At 43.9% G+C, this 24,923-nt stretch overlaps 1 protein-coding gene across 3 annotated transcripts in view; it reads left to right on the forward strand.

Annotated features, from left to right (window-relative positions):
* The window catches only part of TIAM1 (TIAM Rac1 associated GEF 1), a 454,781-nt gene that overhangs the window by 179,977 nt on the left and 249,881 nt on the right, over positions 1-24,923 (forward strand). Inside the window, exon 3 of one of the 3 annotated variants that reach the window (XM_062206194.1) lies at positions 13,384-13,524. The exons of the other annotated variants lie outside the window; for them this stretch is intronic. The gene's annotated coding sequence lies outside the window, so the exon portion shown is untranslated. The remainder of the gene's footprint in view (positions 1-13,383; positions 13,525-24,923) is intronic. 3 annotated transcript variants of the gene reach the window in all.

Consider the following 24,923-nt stretch of genomic DNA (forward strand, 5'->3'; position numbering starts at 1 on the left):
ATAAAGTACTGTTTGAAGACAAGTGTGTTTTTTTTTTTTTTTTTAAATTTTTTGACAGGCAGAGTGGACAGTGAGAGAGAGAGACAGAGAGAAAGGTCTTCCTTTACCGTTGGTTCACCCTCCAATGGCCGCCGCGGCTGGCATGCTGCAGCCTGCATACCGCACTGATCCGATGGCAGGAGCCAGGTGCTTCTCCCGGTCTCCCATGGGGTGCAGGGCCCAAGCACTTGGGCCATCCTCCACTGCACTCCCTGGCCACAGCAGAGAGCTGGCCTGGAAGAGGGGCAACCGGGACAGAATCCGGCGCCCTGACCAGGACTAGAACCCGGTGTGCCGGCGCTGCAAGGCGGAGGATTAGCTTGTTCAGCCACAGCGCGCCATGAAGACAAGTTTTACCATTAATTCTCATAATACAACTCATTAAGGACAGAGATCCTACATGGGGAGTAAGTGCACAGTGACTCCTGTTGTTGATTTAACAATTGACACTCTTATGTATGACGTCAGTGATCACCCGAGGCTCTTGTCATGAGCACGGCCCCACATTTCTTTCTTCACCAGTTACAGAGGATGAGTGATCAATTCCCTATTCTCATATCATACTAGACAGTCCCCCCAGGTAGCCACTGCCCATGTTATTGGTCCTAATTTTTCTTTTGTATGGAGGGACACAGGATGCACAGACCTGGAAACTCTGAGCTCTGTTGTGAGGATGGTGCAACTTTGCAGCAGGAACTTTTTTTTTTTTTTTTGACAGGCAGAGTGGACAGTGAGAGAGAGACAGAGAGAAAGGTCTTCCTTTGCTGTTGGTTCAACCCCCCCCCCCCCAAAGCACTACGCTGATCCGAAGGCAGGAGCCAGGTGCTTCTCCTGGTCTCCCATGGGGTGCAGGGCCCAAGCACTTGGGCCATCCTCCACTGAACTCCCGGGCCACAGCAGAGAGCTGGCCTGGAAGAGGAGCAACCGGTACAGAATCCGGCGCTATGACCGGAATTAGAACCCAGGGTGCCAGCGCCGCAGGTGGAGGATTAGCCTATTGAACCTTGGTGCTGGCCTGCAGCAGGAATTTTGAAGCTGACAGTGGCCCTGCTGTTGTTTGTCAACGTGCTTGGTCACCTGCTTAGATGTTTCAAGCGTCAGAGAGAACAGAAGTGATGTGAACTATGTCCCATAGTTATATTAGTTTTAATGTTTTGTGGATTAAAATTATATGGAAGTTTACTTAAAAAAATCTTCACATTCCCATGGGTAGCACCACTTGTTACCATTGTGTGGGAAAAATGACCAGGTCTCCCTCAGGCCTATCTTAACCCTCATTATTTATTCAGAAGGACAGCCTAAATCGTCAGATGGTTTTAAAATTTTCCACACCATTCTGAAAACAGGTGCTTCCTTTGTGGATTCAAGCTGGTGAATTTCTGTGGTCAGTTCAGCCGATTTCAACCCTGATTCTAAAGAACAAAGGCATTTTCTCTGCCCTGAAGATTGACATTTGCTTGCAGAGATTAGGCACTTCCTGTGACCCTGGGTCCCTCTTCTGCTGGTGCAGGGGGGAGGTCAAAGGGAAGGCAGCACATTGGTGCATGCTCTTCCATGGCAGTGGGAGGTGCAGAGCTGCCCAGAGGCAGGCTGGAGCTTGCTTAGATATGATCAGGCATCCGTCCCATCAGGCAGCAGGCGAGTGCTGCACTTGCTTTGTTCTCCCTCAATGGTCAGTGTTGAGACCTGTTGCCGCTGCCCCTTCTCATCGCCTCCTGTCCTTTTTCCTTCTGCCCTTCCACTCTCCCTGGCAGCCAGCAGCTCAGCATCCTCACACTCTGACTTCTGGAATGGAATGAAAGGGCTTCTTTCTGTAGAGAAAGGTTTGCTTTACACAGAGCTGCCTTTGACGGGGAGCCTCCCCCCAAGCAGAGTCAGAACATCACGTGTTGGCGCTACGCCAGGGAGGATGGCCATAAATTGCAGTTTGGATGAGGTTTCATAAGTCTTTGTCCTGTCATCTCATTTCTGGCAGGCAGTATTGGGCAAGTTAAACCAAGAGCTACTTTGGTCAATGTGAGTGTAATATTTTAAATTAGTGACATCCCAGTGACACCCCCAGCATGGAGGTAGTCAGGCAGTTAACACAGTGTTCTTAGGAATAGGAAGAATAATTCCAAATCTATGCCAAGGAATGCTTTTAAGTTATATGTAACTATACTTTGTACAAGTGGCGAAGTATCTGGCCAACAATTTCTTTGTCTAAACTTCGGGAAAGAGAATAATAGATGATGTGATTTCTAGTCCATTGTAGAGAAAATGGGATTGTGCTTTCATGGCAGTTTGAAAAGTTTTGGTTAAAAAAAGATGGATCTGAAAGCAAATCTAACAAAATGTGATGTGTTCATTTTGGATGACAGGTATAAAGATGCTTCTATATTGGTCTGTCCTTTCAAGAATTTTTTTGTTATAAAAGAAAGGAGGAAACTGGGAAGAGAGAAAGGAAGTAATTTGAAGTATAGACTCTCAACAGTACTTTGAAAAGTTATTTGTGAGGCAGAACAAGAGTAAGTGCTGAGAGAGAGAGCACACGAGAGGGAGTACATGGTACTATCCGCTGGTTCACTTCCTAAATGCCTGTAACATCTGGGGCTTGGCTGGCTTTGGGTGGAAGCTGGGCTGGGGTCGAAGCCAACAGCTGGGAGTTCAATCTATGTTTCTCGCTTTGGGGGGCTGGATCCCAATTCCTAGAGTCATCACTACTGCCTCCCGGGGCTTGTATTAGCAGGAAGCTGGAGTCAGGAGCCAGAGCCCAGCGTCAAATCTGGGCAATCCCATGTGGGACCTAGGAGTTCTAACTGTATACTAAACACCTGCTCCCTCAGTGGTGCATTTTGGTACAAAATGACCTGCGTACGAATTTGGCACTTGCTGTACGTGTGACTTTGGCCAAGCTAATCGTCTGCCTCTGTGTATGCTATTTATAAAACGACTTTTGTAAGCAGGCATGACAGTCCTTTGTTAGGGTATAATATCTCTTCTGAGCCAAACACAGTAGCTAGCACATAAGAGGCTGCTGAACTGAACTCCAGTGCTTGCTGTTTCTGGGCTGACCTTCACATAGGTCTCACTAGAACATTGTTCAAACTTCAGTGAAATAAATCACAGTGGTCAAAGGTCCCTTTGCCTTCTCTTCCCACTGCTAAAAAAACAGAATTGTTGTTCCTTTTTCCTTTAAATTCACCATAGTTGTTGAGGACTCACTCAGGGCCAGACAGTGTTTTGGGAGCTGGGGCTGCAATGAATTACTGCTCTCGTTGACATTCCAGGGGGAGGCAGACAGTCAGAAAACAAATGCCAGGTGACAGTCAGGGTAGGGACAAGGGGTGGGGTAGAGGATACACATCTAGGGGCTGGCAATGGTTCTATTTTACATAGCGTCCTCTGGAGAAGCTTCTTCCAGGAGGTAAGATCCTGAGGTCTGCATGGAGGGAGAGCAGGCCTGTTGGAAATCTGGGCAGGGAACATTCCAGAAGGAGCTCCCAGTGGGTGGAAGAAGGTCAGGTAGGAAGGGGCAGAGAATGAAGTCTCAGGCAGTATCACCTGCAGGAGGGAGGTCCTTGTTTGGATTTTGTGTGTTTGGGATCACAAGGGACAGAAGTTGAGTGAGCAAACAAGCCACTTGACTGTTCTGTTGAGGAGACTTTGTTAAGGGTGTTTTGCAGAGGAGATAGGAAATAATAGTATATCTGTTACTTTGATTACAATTCCCATCATATAATAATTAACTGCTAGCTGTAATTATAGGGCTTCCTCTAATTTAGTTTTACCACTCTAGGGACCTCTATTAACCTATATCTCAATCAATTTCACAACCATTAACGGGAAAAAAAAAAGTCATGTTCCAGCTGTATTATAAGTCTTATGGGAGAGTGATCCACCAGTTTGCTAGACGGCCTTATTTTCTGTTAGTGCTAAGGGCGCCTCCCTCCGCGCAGGCATTCCCTGCTGGGCGTGCTGATTCAGGCATGTGCATGTTGTTTCCTAATTAGGATAGATTTTCACTGATAGTTGTTAATGAATTCCATGCATCTCACATCCTTTTAGTAACCTCTCCAATCTGTATAAAAAAATTTTCCACCTGACCGCCAGGGGAACACTGCTGTCCCCTCCCCAAGATAGATGTTTTAGTCAATATTTATTCTCTCGTCTAGCACCTTCTGCCACCCTCATGCCCTCTGTGTAAGTTCATTTATGTAGAGAACTGAAACCCAATATGTTTTCTCAGTTGGATGGAACAATAAGTTCTCCTGTCGGAGAAAAGCCTGGGCTGGTCCTCCTCTTTGCCTCTTTGACATGTCTGGTGATTGGCGGTGTTTAGATAACCTCAGCCTCCTAGGGCTCCTCTTGTCCAATTTTCTCTACTGCTCTTGTAGTGAAAGCCACCCCTCCTGCTCCATTACAGTTGGGGCGTGTGCTCCTGTTGTCCCCAGCAAACAGCAGCTGTCTGGAAGCAAGTGGTCATCTTGTCGTGGAGCTGAAGAGTTAACTAGAAATAGCCCCTTGAGACACAGGACCATCTCCAGTGAACTCCGTCTTACCAGTTCTGGAATAAATCCTGTAGCGTGTGGATAGCAACTATAATCCCTCTATATCAAAGAGGAGGAAGCAGAGGCTTATGGCCGATAAGTGGAGGGAATGGTTGCCTGGTGCTAGTGGCCAAGTCATCATCAATACAAACTTTGAATCTGCTCCTTCTTGTCTGGTGTGCGTGCGTGTGTGTGTGTGTGTGTGTGTGTGAATAAACTTTGGTCCACAGCAAAGTTGTGTGGAAAGCACAGAGTTCTCATATCCATATCATCCCTCCCTACTGCCTCCACCATCATCAAAACAGAGTACGCCGGTGAACCCACAGTCACCCATCACTATCCTTCAGTGTTTACATTGAGGTTTATTCTCAGTGTTGTCCATTCTGTGCACTTGGGCAATAACCTGTGTCGTTGTACAGACAGCTCCTTTTTTCAGTGGTGAGACATGATACTGATGGATTCTGTATCATGTGGAAACTGCTCTTTAGATTGTGAATTTTGATCTTTCCAGGGCTAGCGTTATTTGGTATGGTGACTCCCAGGTAGCCTTGTGATCACAAAAATGAACAACTGATGTTCCCCTCAGCATATGCACTGTATACAATAAATGTATGAGATATTTAATGCTTGATTAAAAAAATTGGCTTATGGCATATGACTTGCCCAACTGTAGGCTTATATAAGTGGTCTGAGCACGTTTTAAGGTAGGCCAGGATAAACCGTTATGTTTGATAGTTTAAGTGTAGTAAATACTTTCTCGACTTAAGATGTTTCCGACTTACAGTGGTTGATTGGGATGTAAGTTCACTGTGAGATGAGAAGCATTGCAGTATCACCCGGATTGAACTTCACCACCCTAAGAATGCTGTGTGCTCTGCCTCTTCCTTGCTCTTCCCCCACTATTCCCAGCAATCACTAGTCTTTTATGGAAACTTACTGTTTCCATAGTTTTGCCTTTTCCAGCATATTTGTAGTTGGATTCATATAGTAGCCTTTTCAGATTGACTTTTTCACTTAGTGATACATATTTACAGGGGCCAGCATTGTGACACAGCTGCTGTCTGTAATTGTGGCATCCCACATCAGGGCGCTGGTGGTTCAAGTCCTGGCTGCTCTGCTTCTGAGCCATTCCCCTATTAATGTGGAAGATGGCTCTAGTGCTTGGGTTTGGACCCTTTTCACCCATGTAGAGACATAGGTGGAGTTCCAGGCGCCTGTCTTCAATCTGGACCAGCCCCGGCCATCCCCCTGCCCTGTCTCCCCCCCCCCCCCACCTGCCTTTCAAATAAATAAATAATTGAATCTTAAAAAATACATATTTGTGACTCTGCCATGGTTTTGGTAGCTTGTATCATTATAAATCTCTAAATAATATTCTAATGTATGATGTACCACAGTTTGTCCATTTACTTACTGAGGGATATCTTAGTTGCTTCTGTGTTTCGATACATTTTTAAAACTTACTGAAGATTTTTAAAATTTACTTGAGAGACAAAGAAGTTGATGGCCAGAGTAAAAGAGGAAAAGAGAGAGAGAAAGAGACGCTCCAATCTGCTGGTTCACTCCCCAGATGCCCACAGTAGCTGAGGCTGAAGCCCGGAGACAGTACTTTAATCTAAGTGTCCCAGGTAGGTGGCAGGAACCCAATCACCTGAGTTATTACTGCTGCCTTCCTGGATCTGCACTAACAAGAAGCTGGAGTTGGGAGTGGGGCCCAGGGATTGAACCCAAGTAGTACAATATGGGATGTGGTTATTTTAACTGGTAGGTTAAATACCCACTGCTGCTACTATGTTTTGATAATTATGGATAAGGCTGCTATAAACATTCAAATGCTGATTTTGGTGTAGATATTATATATATGTGTGTGTGTGTATTTATTTATATAGAAATATATCTGCCTATACATAGAGTATATTTAATGAAGTTGTATTTCTGATTATGAAAAGACGTGCTCTGTTGGATAACATTTGGAAAACATAAAAAGGAAGAAAACTTTTAAAACCCTTTAAAAATCAGCACAAGCCTATTTATTAGTTTGATGTAAGAAAATACATGAAATTGGAACTCTCTCGGAAATGCAGGACATCTGGTTATTATGTGCCATAACAGTCAGTGGTAAAGACAGGAAAGATTTAGGACATTCCCAATGCTGGTTCTGTTTCCATTAAAACTGCTTAAGTGACTTTTTATGATACTCAACATTTAAATGAATACCATCAGCTTTACAAAATGGCTAACTTAGAAATCCTCTTGAGTAACCGAATGTCAAGGAGGTCCTAAAATTCTTACCGCGATAGATGCAAATATAGATTAGCAGTGGTTCTCAGTGCTGGTGGAGGAATCCTGCATGTGCATGGATTGCAGAGGTTCAGATACCCAAGGAGTTTACAATGCCCACTGTGAATGCTTTGATTTCTGGGAGCCTTCGTCCCTCTTGGGCATCTTCTGGGCAGGGAGGTGGGGGATGCTGATGGAGAGGTTGGAGTGTGTGGGACTCATGGAGCGGTGCAGTGTGACATTTAACCCTCAAAATGATCATCATTTGTACCAGGCTTGATGTTGCCTTTCATTTGTCATTTTCTAAAGGCAAACACAACCTAATTCAACTTGAAAATATGACACAGTACTTCAAAAAGTTTTGGGAAAGATCTAAGTAAATTATAAATTTATTTTGGTGCAATAAAATTTTGGTAACAATGTATAGTGTTTTCATAGCGCATATTTTCCATGAAGTCTTTGAAGATCTCTCCATGTTGTCTCTCCATGACTCCTATGAATAGGCATATATACCTAGTGCTTTAAGAAAACATTAAGAAAATTTTAATGAAAGAAAGCAGGTATGGCTGCAAGAATACAAAGGAAATCTCTTGGAATCTTTGTCTCTAAATTTTAAAAGTCATAAATCAAGCTAACACATTGTAAAAGAACACAAGTTTTATTCTTCTGACTTGATGAATAAGCTTTTGTAATGACCTGGAAAGTTGGACTCAAATGTACAATTATGAGAGTCCTTGGAATACCATAGGGGGATACAGAGGTGAGGGCAAGCCAACCCCTAGCCTGTTGCCCTTCCCAGTCTCCTCAGCCCTGGCTCTGTCTTGGACCATGAAAGACTCATGTATATACCACAGGCTGCACAGACAGCCTCCCTCCCCAAACTCCAGCATGGCTGCCATAGGGTATAATATGGACATCCGTGAGGCGCTGTGCCCTCACCTTGGTAGGACAGAACTAAGAAAGTATTATGGAGGGCTCAGATGTGGGTGCTACATGCAGGGTACCAGGAAGCAGTCTGGAAGAGTCTCTGGTAGGTAGGTCCATCTCTGTGTCTTCTGTGGACTCCATTAGAGGTAGGAATGGCTGGAGAAAGGCAAGAGAAGCCCCTCTGAAGTTGAGTGCCCAAGTCAGAGATCCTTATTTCCAGGGATTGGGGATGATATTGGAAGATTTTTGGGATCCAAGGTTCTTTGCTATAAGGGACCTTTGAACTTTGGTCTGATTTTGATCTTGGAAAAATGAGGCCTGATTTTTAAAAAAAAGTAGAGTGAGAGGCATTCACTGTGAATGCCTTGGAATTCAGCTCATGGAGCTGAAAAGTTGTTTTTAATGAGTGACTATCAGCCTATCCTTGCATAGGTTCATTTTTTAAAAAAAGTTTTTATTTGAGAAAGAGAGAGCCAGAAAGAGAGAGAAAGAGCTCTTACGTACAGGTGCACTCTCCAAATACCTGCAACGGCTCAGAGCTGGGAACTTAATTCAAGTCTTCTGTGTAAGTGTCAGGAACCCAATTACTTAAGCCATCCCTGCTGCCTCCCAGGGTGCACATTGACATGAAGCTGGAACTGGGAGCAGAGACTTGGACAGTCTCTCTGATATGGTATGTGAGAGTCCCAATCAGCGTCTTAATTGTTGCACTCAACACCTGCTCCTCTGATGATGGTCTTAGTGATCATGTCTGTGATTGTGTAGATGCTCCTGGGTTCTTAATTCTCACTCTGAAGGGGATGCTTACAGGAAAATTGGTATCAATATGTATGAAAGTAGAAAGCAAGAAAGCAAGGTCAAGTTTCAGTTGTAAGGAATTTTCTTAAACCGTGGGATACTGAAGTTAATACATCCACTTACTGTTGAATCACTGTGATGAATCATTTACTGTTCTGGTAATGATATTATGACTTTTTTTTTTTTAAGATTTAGTCTTTTATTTATTTGAAAGGCAGAGTTACAGAGAAAGAGAAGGAGAAGGAGAAGGAGGAAGAGGAGGAAGAAGAGATGAAGGAGAAGGAGAGGGATCGAGAGAGAGAGAGAGAGAGAGTTCCTCCATAAACTGGTTCACTCCCCAAATGGCCACAATAGCCAGGACTGTGCCAGGCTGAAGCGAGGAGCCCAGAGTTTTTCCATATCTCCCATGTGGGTGCAGGGGCCCAAGCTTGGGCCATCTTCTAGTGCTTTCCCAGATATGTTAGCAGGGAGCTAGATTGGAAGCAGAGCAGTTGGGTCTCTAACTGGACATCTGCTGGCATCACAGGCGGCAGCTTAACCCACTGTGCCACAATGCCAGCCCCGATAATATGAATGTTTTACAGATTGTTTTTTAGTTAGGATCTCAAAATGCTTTAAGGAAGTATTAAAAAACTAAGAAAGTTGGATTCCTGGGGTTCTGTTTGGAGGTAATTCAGGAAGACTAAAGTAATGTCTTATTCTTACATCATTAATTATTTTATCAAAATTGACAAGCATTTTGTCCAGAGAGGTAGTGAGGATGAATAAGTCTGACGTCTCCGAAAGTCACTTGCGTGTTTCTCATTCTTGCTTCCAGAAGTCTTTGTGCTTTCAAAAAAAACTTCCTTTAATAAAATTAAAAAAAAATAAAATCTATTTAAAATGAGGAAGCAGCACAGAACACTGATGTGTTCTCAAGCTTTTTCCCACCTTTGGATATCTTCCTGGTGGCTGAATGTAACGAGTGGAATGTGTCACGTTGGATGTGACATGCAGCGGAAATGCAGAATGAAGAGCCCCAGACTGGCAGTGGGGGCCTGGCAGTTATTGTTAGAAATTTGTGCATCAGGAATTGATTGATACAGAAGAATGGCAGCACTGAAGTAGATAAATTGAAGCTTGTTCTCACTAAGTAAGCTGGACAGTTCATCAAATATTGGTTAAAATCTCTCTGGAGATTGAAATAAGAGATTAAATGGTGGTGTCCAAAGTAGAGAACGCTAATTGTCCGGCTGAGTTATATTTCCTATGAATATAAAACTTAGCTGGGCAGCCTTTGTCTTCTCACTGCTTAGCACATGGATTTGTCCCTTAAGGAAAGAGTGGCTTAACAATTTTATATGGTTAGGAAACAAATCGTGAGAATAATACTTTGTGATATATGAAAATTATATGAAATTCAGACTTCAGTGCGGTGACTCAAGTTCTATTGGCATGCAGCCACAAGCATTTGTGTGTATAGTGCCTGTGGCTAGAGTCACACCACAGGGATAGAGTAGGTACAACACCGACCAGATGGCCCAGAAAGTCTAAACTATTTACTATTTTGTCCTTCACAGAAAATGTTTCCACAACCCTGGCTTAGCAGGATCAGAGCAGTGGCTGCTGGTGGCCATCTTTCCTCCCATTTCCTTTTCTTCTTTTTTTCTAACCTTAAGTTTATTTTTTATTAAATGATAGTTCATGCTTCTCTAGTGTTTACTCTTTGTCATTTACTGGATCTTCAAATTAGCTCTCCAATGGAGGTATAATTATTTGTCCCATTTTACAGGTGAAGAAATTGATGCATAAATAATACAAATGCAAATGACTACCCAAGTCACCAGTGAGGTGGGATTCAGTGGCAGACTGCCTGGATCCCTGTGCTTTCTCCTGACCTCTGCCCCTGCCTCTTAGGGATCAGCTTCCGTGGTTTGTCTCTACATTGGCTTTGGCATACTCATGTAACACAGATGTGTATTTGAAGCTGCTTTATCTAGTCCTCATGCCATGGGATTGATGTACTACTAATTCATGTTTTAGCAGATGGTGGAGGTCGTTATAACTGTAAAAACTGAACATGGTTTTCTGTATTCCTTTGAAAATGGGTTTACCATTCGTTTAGTGTTATGTGGAGCACATATGTACTATCCTCTTGGGACCACTCACAGCTCTTCACCCATTTGTAGGACTTCTAAGGATAAGATATCTGTTGACTCTGATTTTTTTTTAAAGGGTTTACTTATTGATGTATTTGAAAGGCAGAGTTGGGGTGGGGGAGAGAGAGAGAGAGAGAGAGAGAGAGAGAGAGAGAGATCTTCCATCTGCTGGTTCACTCCCTGGATGGTGGCAATGGCTAAGACTGGGACAGACTGAAGCCAGGAGCTTCTTCTGGCTCTCCCACATGGGTGGCAGGGGTCCAAGTACTTGGGTTATCTTTTGCTGTTTTCCCAGGTGCATTAACAGGGGACTGGATCAGAAGTGGAGCAGCCAGGACTTGAATTGGCACCCATATTGGATGCTGGCATCATCACAGTGGCAGCTTTATGTGCTACACCACAATGCTGGCCCTCGCTCTGATTTTTAAATATAAAATAAACCCAAGCTTTATGGTCCTGAACTACAAAAGACACTTGGGAATAATTTAAGGAAGTTGAAAAAATACTTTTAATTTAGCTGCCTTCCCTCTTGATTGTTGATTGACATGGGTTTCATTTGATGATGTTTTTTATTCAATTACTTTTATTTCTAATGCCCCTTCTAACATGTGTTTTCTTGAGTATCTTAGTTGTTTTATTCATTCCTTCAACTTGAGCTTGCCCTGTGTCCTGCTCTGTGCTAGTCTGAGAGGGCTCCATCATGAGTGCCACATGATACATGGCTCAGAGTGAGTTACAAGAGTGTGGTCAACAGGCAGCGAATGTCTTCACTTGCTCTACTTAGCCTTTAGCAATTTGTGCCACTCCTTAGTATTTGGTTGCGTTTGATCGTTTTCAAACAGCAGGTCCCAACAGATAGAGGAGCAGCTGTCAGATCGGGAAACCTGTCCACTGCCCCAGATTGTTCTGGCGATTCTCAGCATAACCTTGGAAACGCTGTTCCATTTTCCATTCCAGGTTTTCACTCTGGAAAGTGGAAAATAACAGCCAACAAAGCTAGCCTTCAGAAATCCAAGTGCCCCAATGTTGTAATGAGCTCTGCGTGTCATTTCTCAGCCTTCCTTGTTGACAGGAACATGTGGGTGATCACTGATGTAGGTGCACTTCATGAAGAGGTATATGTACAACAGGATACACATGCAGGGGCTGGTGCTGTGGCATAGCGGGTAAGGCTGGCGCCTGCAGTGCCGGCATCCCATATGGGTGCTGGTTTGAGTACCGGCTGTTCCGCTTCCGATCCAGCTCTCTGTTGTGACCTGAGAAAGCAGTGGAAGATGGCCCTAGTGTTTGGGCCCCTGCACCCATGTGGGAGACCCAAAAGAAGCTCCTTGCTCCTGGCTTCAGATCAGCACAACTCCAGCCATTGTGGTCATCTGGGGAGTGAACCAACGGATGGAAGGCTCCCCCCTCCCCCCAACCTCTGCCTCTCTGTAACTCTACCTTTCAAGTAAATAAATAAATCTTAAAAAGAAAGGATATCCATGCAAGCTGATGTAGATATAAGAGCTTTGGCCTTCCCAGGGCATATCCAGACTGTCCCTGGAAGTGATAACTGTGCAGTGTGGGTGGACAGTACCAGTGTCAGTTTGGGCTGTGAAAGTCCATTTGGAGCTTGTTTTTCAGGAAGAGTGAAAAAAGTGTGGTGCATGAAGAAGTCTTTTGGAAACAATTCATCCATTAACTTTGAGCTTCTACTGAGTAGCATACAGCCCGGTGTCAGGCACATAATATATGTCCACCAAACATTTTGCATAGGCCTTGTCCTGTATAGTAGCCCATGCACATAGAAAATCACTGTTGGCTTAGGCTGTGAGAGGGCTAAGACGGATACCTTTTGTTCTCCTAAAGTATTCCAAATTTATGAAAATGGTCATTATGTTTTGTGCCTTTAAAAGATGTCTATGAGAATTCATTTAAGCACGTAGTGATGGTTCACCAAGATGAAAATGATTCGTTTTCCACATGGAAGGTGCAAAAATATAATTCTTGAACCCATATGTTGCATGGTAGCTATTTTATGTTGTTTATAATCACATGCTTTAATTAATATTTGTAAGTTTTATGTGCTGAGCTCTTTGACAGCAGGGGCATTGATTTTATTATTTAAAGTATCACCGTTTGACAGTATTAAAACAATGATTTTTTGGTAAGCTATCAAAAGCAGAAGCACAGGAGCTACAACCCTATCTTGTTCAGCATGGTGCATTTTTCTCTTGAGTCACCACTTCAAGGAACAGCATCCCTGAAGTCCTCAGTCTTTGGGAAAAAGCAGACCCAAGAGATGTCAGGAGGTCGTCTGGCTCTATAATGACCCCCTCCCTGCTTTCTCTCTTGAGATTCAGAGGAAGCTGGTAGTGGTCAGAAGGGTTGAGATTGGAGAGTTTATGAATTTGATTTTCTTTTGTCACTTGGCCAAGATAGAGAATTAATTTCTCTGCTCTTAATTACCCCTTGCCCTTTTCTTGGTCCTAAATAAGTGGTGAATCTCAGTGTCATGCCTTTGGTCAGCTGGGATTTTAGGCAGTGTTTCTGTGTTACTGTATGGTTCTTCATAAAGATGTACAGTGCACTGGAAGGCACTGCTGTTTCTTGCCCCGCTGGTCCTGGGTGTAAGAGTTTGCAGAGCTATTGCATGGGGGATGGGCTTATCATTTTTTTTTTCTTTCCTACAGATCTCTTTTCATGGTGTTTCATTGATCTTTGCTGTAGTCATTTCTGGCTGATAATGAAATACTGCGAATGGTGGCAAACATTTCTTACAGTTCTGAAGACTGGGAAGCCCAGGATCAAAGTGCTGGTGGAGTGAGTTCCTGGTGAGGGCCTTCGTCCTGGTGTGAAGTTGCTGTCTTATCTTTGTATCCCCACCTGTGAAGAGAAGGCTCTCCTCCTTTGTGTCTCTTCTTATGCAAGCACTAATCCCCTCCTGAGGCTTCTACCCTCAAGACCCCACCTCTAATACCATCACATGGGGAATGGGGAATGGGGAATGGGAACTTCAGCCTCTGAATTTGAGGGTGGGGACACAGGCATTCAGTCCAGAGCCAGCACTGGAACTGCAGCACTAAACAATCTGCTTGGTATCATAACTGAAAAAGGGAACCATATTATCTGTCTTCTCTCACGAAGCTTGATCCATCACAGAGTCCTTATTGGCCCTGTTGTGCATACTATTTGAGTACTGCCTTGTGCCAAGTACTTGTGTATCAGTGTATGTGAGTTATCTCATTCATTTTTCACAAGAACCCAGTGGGAGAGGCACTATAATTTCCTTGTTCTCACTCACAGGGAACTGAGGCTTGGAGAAATTGAGCAGGATCCAAGGTCCTTCAACATATGAAAAAGTTTTAACTGGACCTGTTCCTGAACAAGTGACTCTCTCTCGATCACTCTCTGGTTCTTGATCTCTTTCTCTGTCTCTTGATTTCTCTCTCTTGATATTTCTGTAGTGAATGCCAGTTACCATGCAGTTTGACAAGGCTACTAAGACGTGTCAGAGCACAGGGAAGAATCACACAGAATTGTGATAGTCTTTTCAATATAATTTACTGTTCAATACCATTCAATATATACATATATATGTATATATATTCGATGCATACATCTAGAAGTCAATACCACTCAATATGTCATTAGTCCACGGGTCATAACACATGTCTAGGAGTAAGACAACTTCTAGAAATATCCAGCAGTAGTAATAAGTATAACACATTCAAAGCATGAAAGCATAATCAATCTAAACACTCATGGCTAAGGGTGTAGTATGAATGCTGCATTCTCAAGGTTCATATCATGGTCACTAAAAGTCAAAGTCCAGAGTCTGAAGTCTCTGTTACCACGGATCTCAGAACAGTCACTTATGGGCAGGAGTCATGGGATGGCTGGCACTCTGGGCAGTAGGCTCTGAGTTCCCAGATGGATGGTGAGGTGAAGGGTTGGAGAGGTCACCTGATGAGAGGTCTGGCCTGGCTCCAATGTCAGCTCCAGTAGCAGCTGGGACGTTCAGGCGAGGTTGCTCTAGTGGCGTGGTGAGCCGAGCTTCAGTCATCGAAGACTCGGGCAGAGTTTCATTTGCTCTGAGCCACGGTCCCCAAGAGGATGAAGAGCAGTTGTGAGGCTTGCCTTTTTATCCCCACTCTGGGGTAGGTGGGCGGTGAGTGTGTTCTAGGGTGTCACCAATCACAGACTCATCTTTCTGGGTGCCACTAACCAGATGTTGGTGTTTGGGTGTGACCAATGGTGTGCTGAGGGTCTTCTGGGTGTGGCCCATCATGGTGCAGTAGTTTGGGTGAAGTAATGCAGTAGCCGGCTCATTGGCTGCTTCTTATGATGTAATGTCCTCCAGTCCTTATCAGGCCTCACCATCTGTGTGTTCTGACAGATGGTCTGGACAGTTCTTGGGGCTTAGTGGCCTTAGCTTAAGTAACTCCATTTTGGTTTTGCTTTTCTCTTTCTTTTTGGGTTAGCGGTGCTCCGTAACTCTTTTGGGACTCCTGTGGGATTCCCCACACTCCCTCTTTTATGTTGTCCTTCTCCCTCTTTTCCTTCTTCGCCCCTTCCCTCTGGTCTGTCAGGTTTCCCCATCAATAAACCCTTTCCCATACACACACACACACACACACGTATATATAAATGGTGGGGTTTGGGACTGAAACCTGGATCTTTTTTTGTTAGCAAATATGGCATCATGTAAGTTGTATTGGATCAACTGTTTTTGAAAGTTGTATATACGATAAGTTTAGGATATTGGCCTACATTTTAATGTTCGAGAAAAACTGGGGTATTAAGTATATTCCTTTTCTTTATTCCTGTGACTGGTAATAGATTAATTATCCTCTAATGAGTTTCCTAGAGCTATAATTCATATACCATACAATTCATTCATTTAAAATATGCAATTCAGCAGGTTTTAGTGTATTCACAGAGTTTTGCCCCCACCCTCACAATCATTTTTAGAACAAAGAAACTCTATATCCTTTACCAGTCATTCCACATTTCCTGCCAACTCTCCCCACCCAGTCACCAGCCCCAGGCAACCATTAGGCTCATTCATCTCTATAGGTAAGCCTGTTCTGGGCATTTCATCTCAAAGGAATCATGCAATATGTGGTCTTTTGTGACTAGGTTCTGTCACTCAGCATGTTAATTTTGAAGATCATGTTGAGCATATATTAGTCCTTTGTTTCTTTTTTCAAAAATATATTTATTTATTTGTTTGGAAAGCCTCTCAGCTTGGTAGGAAGCAGAGGTGGGACCTGATACGAGGCCCTCTGATATGAGATGTGGGTGTGCCAAGTGGCAGCTTAAACAGCTGCACCTCAACACCTGCCCCAGTATTTTGTTTCTTTTTACTGCTGAGTAATACTCCATTGTGTTGGTATGCCACATTTTATGTATCTATCCATCAATTCAAGGTCATTTGGATTATTCCTCTTTTTTTGGGCTCTTACAGTTAATGCTGTTGTGAAATGTTTCATACAGGTTTTTCTGTGGATGTATGTGTTTATTTCTGTTGGGGATGTACTGAGGGGTGGGATTGCTGGGTTGTATGTTAACTCTAGGTTTAATCCTTTTTTTTAAGATTTATTTATTTATTTGAAAGAGTTACACAGGGGGCCCGTGCTGTGGCGCAGTGGGTTAATGCCCTGGCCTGAAGCACTGGCATCCCATATGGGCGCTGGTTCGAGACTCGGCTGCTCCATTTCCAATCCAGCTCTCTGCTTTGACCTGGGAAAACAGTAGAAGATGGCCCAAGTCCTTGGGCCCCTGTGCCAGCGTGGGAGACCCAGAAGAAACTCCTGGCTCCTGGCTTTGGATTGGCACAGCTCCAGCTGTTGCAGCCAGTTGGGGAGTGACCAGTGGATGGAAGACCTCTCTCTCTCTCTGCCTCTTCTCTCTCTCTGTAACTCTGACTTTCAAATAAATAAATATTTAAAAAAAAAAAAAAAGGGAAAGAGTTATACAGAGAGAGAAGGAGAGGCAGAGATAAAGAGGTTTTCCATCTGCTGTTTCACTCCCCAATTTGCCACAATGGCCAGAGCTGTGCCAATCTGAAGCCAGGAGCCAGGAGCTTCCTCTGGGTCTCCCACGTGAATGCAGGGACTCTAGGCCTTGGGCCGTCTTCCACTGCTTTCCCAGGCCATAACAGAGAGCTGGATCAGAAGTAGAGCAGTTGGGCCTTGAACCGGCACCCATATGGGATGCCAGCACTGCAGGCAGCGGCTTTACCTGCTATACCACAGCGTCGGCCCCATAGGTTTTAAGGAACTGCCAGACTTTTCCAAAGTGGCTGCATTGAGGGTTCCAACTTCTCTACACCCTCATCAATGCTTGTTATTATCTGTCTTTCTGATTATAGCTATTCTAGACAGGGTAAAAGATACCTTACTGTGGGTTTGATTTTTATTTTCCTAATAACTGATAATATTGAACATATTTCAAGTTTAGAGTTTCATATAACTTACCTAAAGTTCAACATTGGGTGAATCTTTGACTAAGAGCTCAGTGTTTTGAAAGCAGAAATTATTCCTTGCTATCAATTCATTAATGTAGCCTGTGGGTCCAATTGTGTGGCACAAAGCACGAGGGGGAGAAAGGTAGGTATCGGAATTTGGGGAGTCAGGCAGAGATGAGAATAAACAGTTGAAAAGTCTAGAGCCTTCAGAAGCTAAAGTGTCCTGGGCCGAGCATGGGATCCATGTGGGCTGAAACTGAAGTGGTTGGAACATACTTGAAGATTGTTTGTTAGTGAATCAGCATCAACTGGCAGAACAGACTACTCAATACCTTGAGTAATTGGCATGGTAACTTGGTGGGCCTCTCACTTTTTATACCAGAATGCATTTTCTTTGGTAGATAGAACTCCTATTAGTCAGGTCATATAAGTTTTTTTTTTTGTAAAGGCAGACACTGTGGATAGGCTATGAGTCTCTGCAGGGATTGTGCAAGATGGTGAGGCCATCAGGATTCTGGACTTCCTGGACCCTTGGCTTGTCTTATTTCCATTAATCTACATCATTCTGTCTCCTGTAGCCTTTAGTGACTTTTTCCTTGTTCCTGATTTGACATGGACAGAAATGTGGCTCAACCATTTCTGAGCTTGAATATCATATCTTGACCTATAGAATTTTCTGTGCAAACTTGAAATATAACTTTTGCAACCCAGGATGGTAAGACAGAAACCTGTTAGATAACAACGAAAAAGCAGGAATTCAGTGTTCTACAGCTTAGAGGAAAACAAGGGAAAATGAAGAGACCGTTGTGCACATATAAGATTTTGACTGGCGGCTGTGAGTGTCAGAAGCATCATGGGCATTCTGCCCTGAGTGAGCCCCTGGTGGGCTAAGGCCCATGGCACATTCAGGACAGGACAGTCCAACACGGGTGTACTGTATCCAACCTCATGGTCAGCAGTGTGAGGAGGACTGGAAAAAGTGGAGCAGAACCAAAATGGTCTGAAGAAATCTACTGTGGGTAGTGGCTTAACCTGGAACAGGGAACAATCAAGAGAAAGACAAGGTCATTCCTTGCCCTGTTCGAAGGGTTGACGGAGAACTGGTCTGTGTTTCTATTACAGGTGGGAGTTCCTGTGAGGCATGTGTTCACTCCTTCTAAGAGGAAATTTTCTGACTCTTAGAAACTGGATTAGGAGTTGCCTAACATTCTGTGCTTTGATCTTGGCCCATATACTTAACTTAGAGCAGGCAGTCAATGTTTCTTTTCTATTTTTTTAGTAAATATCTATCTATCTATCTATCTATCTATCCATCCATCCATCCATCCTATTTATATGAGAAGGAGAATGAGAGAGAGGGAGGGAGGGAAAGAAACAGAGAGAGAGAGAGAGAGAGAATGAATCTTCCATCTACTGGTTCACTTTCCAAATGCACCCTGAAGTCAGGAGCCAAGAACTCCACCAAGTTCTCCCATTCAGGTGGCAGGGGCCCAAGCACTTGGGTCATCATCCACTGCTTGCTTTCCCAAGCACATTAGCAGGGAGCTAGATAGGAAGCAGAGCAGCTAGGACTCCAATGGGCACTTTAGTAAGGTGCTGGTGCCTCAAGCAATGGCTTCACCTACTGTGCCACAACTCTGGCCCCTCCTCTCCACCTTTAATACCCATTGAACATGGCATTCATCAGCATTCTAATTAGACCACATCATTATATAAACCATACATGTAGCTGCATGAATGTATGTGCAGGCACATGGACGTATATTGCTCTCAAGGTTTTGAGTACGGAAACTGTTATTTATTATTAGAGACTACTTTGACATTTTGGCCTGCTCTCCTTCTTCCAGAAATCCTCTTGGTTGGCATCTCCCTCTCCCTCTGCTGTATGTGTATTGGGAGGAGCACTGACTAATTTTGATGGTAGCCTAAGAAAATGCATTTTGGGAAACTGTGTGCCAAATATGCATCTACCACAGTGTTTGCCTTCGTCAGTGTGTGTAATCAGGAGTTTGCTTTAAACACTGTGTGGCCTTTCCTGTGGAAATGTGAGGTGAAGGGGAGGGTGCTGAGAAAGTTGGGACGCCCAGTATACATGGAGTGCAAGAAAGTAAGCCCAGAGCCCTGGGCACGCATGGTTTGGCCACAGTCGTTTCCTTGCTGATTGCCATGATGGTCGGAGACTTAGATGCGTGTCCCAGGGAGAGTGTGCGAGTGTGCATTGTGCCTGCATGCACACTTCTGCTCATGTTGTGTATCCAGCTCTGGGGGAAGCACAGTTAAGAATGTAGAGTACCAGAAAGCCAGCAAACAAAGGAAAGGATGTGGCATTCCATTTATGAGATGCTTGAAAGGGATAGGTAGCAATTTGATACAAAGGCTTTATCCATCTGTTTATTTTTTATCTGTAGTAAATGCATTTGAAAGCAAAGCTTAGGCTTTTCTTTCTTCTTTTCCTTCTTCTCCCTCTTCCTCCTCCACTCATTTTTCTGTTCTTTTTTTCTCTTCTTCCTTTTTACTGTATGGATTATTTAGGAAGCATAGGGTGTGGGGAGATTTACTTAGTATCTGGCCTTTTTGCTATGAAGAAATAAGTGGTACAGGCATTTGGCACAGCTGAGAAGATGTCCCTTGGGATGCTTGGATACCGTGTCAGGGCACCCATTCCAGCTTCCTCTGCTCCTCAGTCCAGCTTGCTGCTCATGCACACTTTGGGAGGTGATGGCTCACATAGTTGAGTCCCTGCTACCCACATTGGAGACCTGGGCTGGGTTCTAGTCTCTGACTTCAGCCTAGTCCTGCCTGGGGCTTCAGGCCATTATAGACATTTGTGAAATGAACTAGTAGATGTGAGCTCTGTCTATCGAAATTAAAAGATGAATTTATTAAAAGAGATGTGTGTTTTATAAAAATATATAGTCTTCACAGATGTGATAAAAATGAAGTTGTTAATTTTTCCTTGTCTTTATGTGAGTAGCCGTGGTGGGAAATGTGAAAGGAATAAGGGAGAAATAATTGCTATTTGCTCACTGCTCACTGCTGAAAGTCATCTTGATATTTTGGTATTTTTTTCCATTCTTTCTTACTCTACCATACAGATGTATACTACTTGGAGGCATGTATGTACCCATCCACAAATGCAGGCACAGTTTTGCACACAATTCCCGCAGTTACCTGAATGTGGAAGATTATGTTTAGAATGGTGGTTGTAATTTGTAATTCACATTTTCCTCTATTAATATTTTCCTCTATTAATAAATCTCTGCTGTGGCCTGGGAAAGCAGTGGAAGATGGCCCAAGTCCTTGGGCTTCCAGGACCCTTGTGGGAGACCTGGAAGAAGCTTCTGGCCCCTGGCTTCAGATCGGCCCAGCTCCGGCCATTGCAGCCATTTGAGGAGTGAACCAGCAGATGGAAGACCTTTCTCTCTGTCTCTAACTCTACTTCTCAAATAAATAAAACCTTAAACAAAAAGTGCCAGGAATTTTTGGGGAAAAAATAAAAGAATAAGAAGCCATGATTGAGAGTTCAAAAGTAGGCACATTTCTCTGCTTTATGCAGAAAACATAAAGAGAATTCTAATTCAGGATCAAAAACTGAAGGAACTAAGGCACCCATTATAAAGTGAAGACCGGATATTTTACCCTTTCTCTGGCATTTCTTGATAAATTTCTCTCTGTTCTCCCTTGCCACTTAAACCTATGATAGGCTTCATTTGCAACTAAAGCTTTAATGTGTTTTCTTTTTTTGAGATGAGCAGACATTTAAAATGATTTAATGGTTAGAGAATAGTGAGTATTTATTTTTCTTTTATAAACATATTCCAAAATTATCAGTTGGCTCGTTGAGGCTCTGGTCCCTAGAAGTTAAATAAATAAATTCTGGGAGCCAAATCTCACTCCATGTTAGCTTTGGGAAAATTTGTCTGCCTGCTGACACTCATGTTTTCCTTCCAGGTCCTCAGCAGGGAGACAGATTGGAGCGGATGGGCTCTTAGCAGGGGCAGAGTGAGGAGCAGGGACAGGGAGTGCCCTAGCAGCAGGTCTTAGGGAATCTCAAGTTTCATGGCCCCTCCTATTCCTGCTCATCTCTTCCTTCCCACCAAGAGTCAGGTCTCTTTAGGATGTATCTCAAGCCTTTGGGGCTAAGGTCTAGAATAGTGTGTGTGTGTGTGTGTGTGTGTGTCTGCTTACTAAGGTTGCTCAGGTGGTGTAAGTGCTGTAAAAGGGAAGAGTTCCAATAGGCATTTGGCTGGATGCACACAGGGTGTTCCATATACGTAGGTGGGACAAAGGGAAACCAAAGGAAATTTGAGAAGTTGTCAGAGCTACTGGAGGAAAACCTGGATGCTGTAGTGAACTTATTTTTCTTTTTAATTGACAGATAATAATTGAGTGTGTTTTGGGGGTACAGTGTGATAATTTTATACATATATAAAAGTATGTGTAATGATCACATCATGGTAATCAGCATTTTCGTCTCCTTAAACATTTATGATTTCGTTTTTTTTTTTAAGATTTGTTTTATTTATTTGAAAGGCAGAGTTTCAGAGAGAAGGAGGGAGAGATACAGAGAGAGAGATAGCTTTCATCTGCTGGTTCACTCCCCAAATATCCATAATGGCCATGCCAAAGCCAAGGGCTTCTTCTTGGTCTCCCACGTGGGTGCAGGGGTCCAAGTACTTGGGCCATCTTCCACTGCTTTTCCAGGCAGGTTAGCACAGAGTTGGGTTGGAAGTGGAGCAGCTGGGACACAGTCACCCATATGTAATGCCAGCACTGCAGGTGGCAGCTTAACCCACTACACCACAGTACTGGCTCCAACATTTATCATTTCTTGGTATGGGGAACTTTTGAACCCTTCTCTTCTAGTTCTTTACAAAATTTATAGTAAGTTGTTATAAATTGCATTTGTTTTACTCTACTGTGGAGTACTAGAAGTTACTTATCCCATTTAACTGTATTTTTATTCCTGTTATCCAATTTTTCTCTCTGCTTCCTACCTGCCTCTTCCCAGTCTTTGGTGACCACTGTTTCTATTGTCTTCTTCGGTGAAATCAACTTTTTTACCTTCCACATACAAGTGAGACCATGCAACATTTGTGTTTTTTGTGCCTGGCTTATTTCATTTAATGTTAGTGTAGTGGGAGTTTTTTGATCATCTACCCAGTGATGATTCCCCATTTTCTTCCTCTTACCAGTGTCAAAAATGTCATCTGTGGGAGCCACCTCTGCTCATTGTATATGAGCCATGTTGATTCCACAGCTAGTATTGACATTTTTTGAATTAATTTATTTATTAAAAAGGCAGAGTGACACAGAGAGGGCAAGAGACAAAGAAAGAAATCTTCCATCCGCTGGTTCACTTCACAAATGCCTGCAGTAGCCAGGGTTGGGCCAGGCCAAAGCCAGGAGGCAAGAACTCTGTCTAGGTATCCCACATGGGTGACAGGGACCTAGGTACTTGGGCCATCATCTGCTGCTTTCCCAGGTGCATTAACAGGGAGCTGGATCAATAGCAATGCAACAGGGATTTAAACCAGCACTCAAACATTAGATGACAGTGTTACAAGTGATGGGTAACTTGCTGTGTGCCATGGCACCGACCTCAGTGTTGGCATTCCTTACAGTGCCAAGCTTTTTTCAAATGGGCCTGAAATGCCTGCAATTTTTTCTATAATTGGTACGGAATTTGAGCAAAGAGGCTTTCCCCAAAGGGCCATGGCCACGACTAGTGTGTTTTAGGTGCTATTTCGATACTAAGGAGGATGAAGCCTGTTCTGAGTGACAGCTAAGTGCAAATGGGAGGTCCTGGTTCCGGTTCAGCATGAAGGAGAAAAGAGAATGCCCTAGAGTTCTAGAGGGAGCTGTTTTTTGTAATGGTGGCTTGGAAGTGGGGAAATGGGGAACAATAACTAGAGGGGTTTATAGGTCTGAAGGAGGGATTATTATTACTCTTACTGCTACTGTTAGTATTTTTGAGGCAGAAGTAGAGAGAGTAGAGGGAGAGAGAGGGAGAATGAGAATGCCAGCCCATCCTTGGTTCACTTCCCAAATGCCTGCAGTGACAAATCAATCTATGTCCAACTACCTGAGGTATCATTGCTGCCTCCCAGGGAGTGTCTGTTAGCAGGAAGCTGGCATCAGGAGTGGAGCTGAATGTTGAACACAGGTAATCTAATATGGGATGTGAGTGTGCTAAGACCACTAGGCCAAATGCTCACCCCTAGAGAGGGGATTTTCTTTTTCAAGACATCTATTTATTTGAAAGAGAGAAAGAGAAATAAAGGGAGGGAGAGAGAGAGTGAGAGAGTGAGAGAGCACTAACTGGCGGGCTGGACCAGGTCAAAGCCAGGAGCCAGGAACTCTGTCTAGATCTTCCATGTGGGTGCAGGGGCCCAAGCACGTGGGCCATCTTCTGCTGCTTTCCCAGTCACGTTAACGGAGAGCTGGATCTGAAGCAGAGCTGCTAGCACTTGAATTGGTGCTAATCTGGGATGCTGGTGTCACAGGTAGCTTTAACTCCCTGGGCCACAATGCTGGCCCCTTACAAAAGGGACTTTTAAGATGAGGGAGAAGTAAGTACATTTATTTAGATAAATGTCTTAATTTGATAATTTCTTAGATCAACTGTCTATAGTTTATTCTGCCCATTGGACTTCACCTCAAACTCAGCATCTCTCATCTCTGCTCCTCCATTACAAAAGAGAGCTCCTGAGGCCATCCTGCTTCCTGTTCTGCTCCCTTTTGTATCTGCACTGCTTGGCATAGTCCCTACCAGTTGTTAGCTGCTTATAAAATACTCTTCATGCAAGTGAAATAAAGGTAATTTCCTATCTTTCGTGTCATCTTGGTTGTAGCCAACTCCAGCTCCCTGGCTTCTCCATCCCTGCCTTCACTTCCCCCTTTTTCCATCTCTTCATTTCTGTGGTGCTGTCTTGATCTAGATTTCTGTGTTCTCTCGCCAACCTGATTTTCACTGGCTGTTCTCCCACCATTCTGAATGGTTGTCAAGTTCTGTCTGAGCAGGGCTTGGCCACAGATTCTCCCCTAAGGCCCCAACGCCTTCATATTCCACAGTGGGGATTCAGTTCTGAGCTTTGCAGTTCCTAGTGGTGTTAAGCAATTTGTGATTCATAACTCATGCATTTACCAGGCCAATGTGATAAAACCTCTGACCACTGGCCCTGAAAGGAGTTCCTCAAGTCCATTGTTTGATTCCGAGAAAGCCGGTGACAGCTGTGGTGCTGGTCGAGCTTGGATGTCCCAGTCAGAGTGCATCTCCCTACATTTTTAGTGGAAGGCAAGAATTGTTAATTTTCAGCATACTGGAAGTGATGAGAAGGTGAACAAGATGTGCCAGTCCATGGGGTGGAGCTAGGGGATAATGAGCTTAGAGTAACAGCTCATTTTTTTTTTTTTTAAAGATTTATTTATTTATTTGAGAGGAGGCAGAGTTACAGACAGAAAGAAGGAGACAGAGACAGAGGCCTTTCTCTGCTGGTTCACTCCCCAAATGGCCGCAATGGCTGGAGATGAGTCTATCCAAAACCAGGAGCCAGGAACTTCTTCTGGGTCTCCCACACAGCTGCAGGGGCCCAAGCACTTGGGCCATCTTCCATGCTTTCCCAGGCCTTAACAGGGAGCTGGATCGGAAGAGGAGCAGCTGGGATACGAATTGCTGCCCATATGGGATGTTGACACCACAGGCAGAGGCTTAACCTACTACGCCACCCACAACCTCCCGGCCTTCCAGGTTGCTTTAAT

This window comes from Lepus europaeus, chromosome 2, assembly GCF_033115175.1.
Source record: "Lepus europaeus isolate LE1 chromosome 2, mLepTim1.pri, whole genome shotgun sequence".
NCBI classification, from domain to species: Eukaryota; Metazoa; Chordata; class Mammalia; order Lagomorpha; family Leporidae; genus Lepus; species Lepus europaeus.